This window comes from Choloepus didactylus, chromosome 1 (genome assembly GCF_015220235.1).
Source record: "Choloepus didactylus isolate mChoDid1 chromosome 1, mChoDid1.pri, whole genome shotgun sequence".
Lineage (NCBI taxonomy): Eukaryota > Metazoa > Chordata > Mammalia > Pilosa > Megalonychidae > Choloepus > Choloepus didactylus.
Window position 1 is genome coordinate 20,660,231 of NC_051307.1, and position 4,500 is coordinate 20,664,730.

General features: G+C 34.4%; 1 pseudogene; it reads left to right on the top strand.

Annotated features, from left to right (window-relative positions):
• The first annotated feature begins 956 nt into the window (after positions 1–956).
• On the top strand, positions 957–1,532 carry LOC119531557 (annotated as a pseudogene).
• Positions 1,533–4,500: the final 2,968 nt, after the last annotated feature.

Genomic DNA, 4,500 nt, shown 5'->3' on the forward strand with positions numbered 1-4,500 from the left:
TTTGAATAATTTCAATTTTTTAAAATTTATTGAGGCTTGTTTCATGTCCCATCATATGGTCTATTCTGGAGAAAGTTCCATGATCACTAGAAAAGAATGTGTATCCTGGCAATCTGGGATGCAATTCTCTATATATGTTTGTTAAATTCATTTATCCAATTGTTCAGGTTTTCAATTTCCTTATGGGTCTTCTTTTTGGTTGACCAGTCAATTGGAGAGACTGATGTGTTGATGTGCCAAGCACTCTATCATGGGACTTGCCCTTATGAAACAACCATTGCTTTCTTTAATTTGTCTGTGTTTGTCTCATGCATTTTTTTGGCACCATGATTGGGTGCATAAACATTTATGATTGCTATTTCTTTCTGTTGAATTGCCCCTTTTATTAGTATGTAGTGGCCTTCCTTGTCTCTCATAACATCCTTGCACTTAAATTCTATTTTATCTGAGATTAATATTGTTACTCCTGCTTTCTTTTGGCTGCAGCTTGCATGAAATATTTTTCCCATCCTTTCACTTTCAATTTCTTTGTGTCCCTGTGTCTAAGATGAGTCTCTTGTATTGATGGGCAATATTTTTTGATCTATTCTGCCAATCTATGTCTCTTAATTGGGGAGTTTAATCCATTTACATTCAACATTATTACTGTGAAGGCATTTTTTGAATCATCCAATCTATCCTTTAGTTTATGTTTGTCAGGTATATTTTTCCCTCTCTCTCTTATTGTCTTTAATGAACCAATATTGAATCTCTTAATACTGTATCTTTCTGCATATCTCTCTCTCCTTTCTTTGTTTCTCTGTCAGTAGGTCTCCCTTTAGTATATGGAGTAGGGCAGTCCTTTGTTAGAAAATCTCTCAGGATTTTTTTGTCTGTGACAAATTTAAGCTCTCCCTCAAATTTGAAGGAGAGAGACTGCGGGAGAGCTCAAGAAGGACAGGAGGAGTGAGCACGCCTCTTCCGCTCTGGGCCCGGAAGGGTGATGTGGCTGGGGCTTCGCGGGCCTCACTATGTCTGCCATTTTCAATTTTCAGAGTTTGTTGACTGTAATCTTGCTGCTTATATGTACCTGTGCTTATATCCGATCCTTGGCACCCAGCCTCCTGGACAGAAATAAAACTGGATTGTTGGGCATATTTTGGAAGTGTGCCAGAATTGGTGAATGAAAGAGTCCTTATGTTGCAGTGTGCTGTATAGTGATGGTCTTCAGTATCCTGTTCATGCAATAGCTTGGAACAATGCCAGAATTTAATTGCCATCAGATTTCAAAATGAAAAAGACTTATATGCAGAAAATAATGGAAAGAGTGGTTAACCCTTTTATCTCTGAACATTGACTGAGATAAATTTCCAGCTGCTGTTCTTTATTTTTAAGTTATTGGACCAATGTTCTATATAAATAATTAAGATGTAACCAAACAATCAACCTCAGTACTGTCACTACAATATTATAGTCTGCAAATGTCTTCTGTTGTGTCAGATACCAGTTTTTAGTGAGGTATTTCTAAGGCACAGAGTAGAAAACAAAATTGGTAAATTATTCAAGTTCCTTACACTGTGATTTGGAAATGATAAATCTTTATAGAATGAGATCTTTTTGGGGGCTAGCTTTTTTATTGGGGAAAAGGGGGTTTCAATTTGTGTTGGTAAGGATTGCGTTCTTCTTTAATATTGCTTGCTTTTCCTCTGGCCACACCATTTTGAACATTAACCAGAGTACCTCTACTCTTAGTAAACTCTGTAGTTTATTACAGATTTTCTAAGTATATAAAATAAGCCTGTGCAGTTCTTAAGGGAGATAAGTGAGATGCGACTTAAGAGTATTATTGGGAAAATGTTCATATTTAACATGAGAATTTACACTGAAAGAAGCCTCTGAAACTTCTGACCAAGTATAGGTAAATGTCTTAAGCATAAACTTGACTAGCTTGCTGTTTGTCTCTGAAAAATACTACATTCTTAGAATGAGAAGAGCAAAACAGAACAATTATAGAATGATCTCTTACATAGTTTTCATTATTTTTAATGTCAGGTCTTCAAAAATGGAACAGTTATTTTAATTGCCCCATAATGCAAACTGTACTTTTGTTTTGTTTTTTTTAATACAGAACTTTAAATCTAGTTTATGTTTTGTCTGTCAAAATTTCAACTGGAATCTCATGGATATAATTTTTCAGTACTTTGGAGATGATGATAAACAGTTTTCAGATCTACTTATCTATATACCATGGTGTAAGTGTCTTCACTAATTTTCAGTCTAAGCAAGCAAAATATTGGGAATGTGACTCACAGATTTTTCGGTAAGGCAGTTATAAATTTATGGTTATCATTTCTTAAGGTTCAACTGAGATTCAGTTAAAATTTCAAAGTCAGAGTTAAAAGTTTAAAAAAACAAGAACATGGCAGTGTTATTATGCATAGGTTGACAGTATGTTGCAGATTAAAGTGTTTACTGTTCATGTTCAGATGGTAAAAATATAAATCTTTGGTTTCCTTTTTTAAGGCTCCAGTTGGCATTGAATATTTGCAATTCAGTCCTGTATACAATTTGACTTAAATATATATTATATACCCCAGAGGAACAGAAACTTGATTAGAATTTTGAGAGCTCAAGGGAAGTTAGATTATCCAAGATTTTTTTTAAATTTAAGTTTTATTTTATAAGAAGTGCTTACATCTAAGCTAAAAATTGCCCATTTTAGATAAGACTAATTAGATATTGTTCTCAGCTATTAATTCCCCCAAAAAGTTTAAAAGAAGAAACTCTTGAAAAAAGAAAGAAAAGAAAATTATTTAGACTCACTTTTAAATGAGTCTGCTATGACCTCTTTATGTAGAACAAAGTATGAAAATGAAAGCCAACTATTTTTAAAGACTTATCTTAAACTAAAGAATGAATTCTAGAAAACTTCTAAGAAAAGCATAGTGTGTTGCCTGATTTTCGTCCCCAAAAGATAAGAGCTGTTGTTGTAGTCTGTCAGTGTATTGGTTTATTTTTACACTTTTGGTATGTCTGGCTGGTTAAAAGTGGTATGTTTTGCTTTAGACAAGGAATCTGTTTATGTTAATTGGTCGTAGTCTGCATTGCCTCCTGGGCTTAGCATTAGGTCAAGGATCTTCAAGGTACCCCAAAAATAGGACTCTTGTCAGCATATACATGCAGAGTAAGTCACCTTTCTGGGTCTTGTCTGGCTGGCCATCTGTTATCCAACCTCTGCTGCCAACTAGGCTTTCCAAAACCATGTCACTTTATATTGTAATAAAAATCTACCATGAAAAAGGGCAGAATATTCTAGATAATTCTAAAGCATTTCTTTAATTTGGCATTTTAAAGATGGTGAGTAGAAAGTGGAAGAAGAGATAACGTTTTTGGAAAATTTGTGGTAGAATGTAAATTTTTTGCTATATGTAGATGCTGACCAGAGTAGGAAATAGCTTATTTCTAATCTCCAACCATTCAGACCTTTAGAAACACAAGCTTTTTGAGCCAGTGAAGACACAGGATCCTATGAGGAAAAGCAATTCTCATTTTCTTTAATTTTTTTCAAAGAAATGTTTTTTCTTTTTTGACATTTTCCCCAACATTCTCCAGTACAAAGGGCATTGTAGATAGTCTTAAACTCACAGAATATTTAGATATTCTTTCTGTGGTCTTTTTGGGGTGGTAGGATGCAGAAGAGGATTAAAGGTCACCGTAAGCATTAGATGGACTGCCTCTATCACATATCCTATTGCAGGGCTGGTAAGTGCTGGATGGGATCGATGGCCCCTATAGTTCACAGCTTGCCAGGTTTAAATGCTTTCCTTTAGCTCCTTTCTGGCTCATAAAATTTTGATTCCATCTCTCCTAGAATTTTTGTGCTGATATTTAATTCCTGATTGGCCACAGTTGCTCCACTAGCAGGAGAGTATCTACATTCTAGTCTTTCAAGATAGCCTCTTAAAAGGCCACATAGTCTGTTGGATTCCCTGTCTGGCTTTAAAAAAAGTTGAGATTCATAACCAATGTCTTATTAATGCCTTGTGCTGCAATGCCAGGTGCTGTCCTGATTGCTATTACCTGTTCAAATTCAAAATAATCCTTTCATGCTGGGAAAAGAATATATAATTTGTAATAGACTCCTTCATTCAGTAATATGAGGATCAGTTGAGTTTTATCTTAAGACAAAATAGAAGTTTGAATGAAGTAACTTCTCCAAGTTTACAATGTAAAAATGAACAGATTTCTGCCAAATTTTGTGAAAAAGATCTAGCATTTATGTAAATAGTAGTGTCTATAATATCTTGACCATTCTTTCAAAAAGCATTTATGGAGTACATATGGTATATTATCATTAAGGAGAAAAGAATACACAGTTTCTTCCCTCTAGTAGTTCATAATTTAGTGGGTAAGTGAGATGATATTATTAATACAAAGTACAATGGGATAGCATTTTATTGAGATAAGCCCAGAATTTTAGAAGAAAACAACGGGTGATAATTCATTTAGGAGTATGGACTT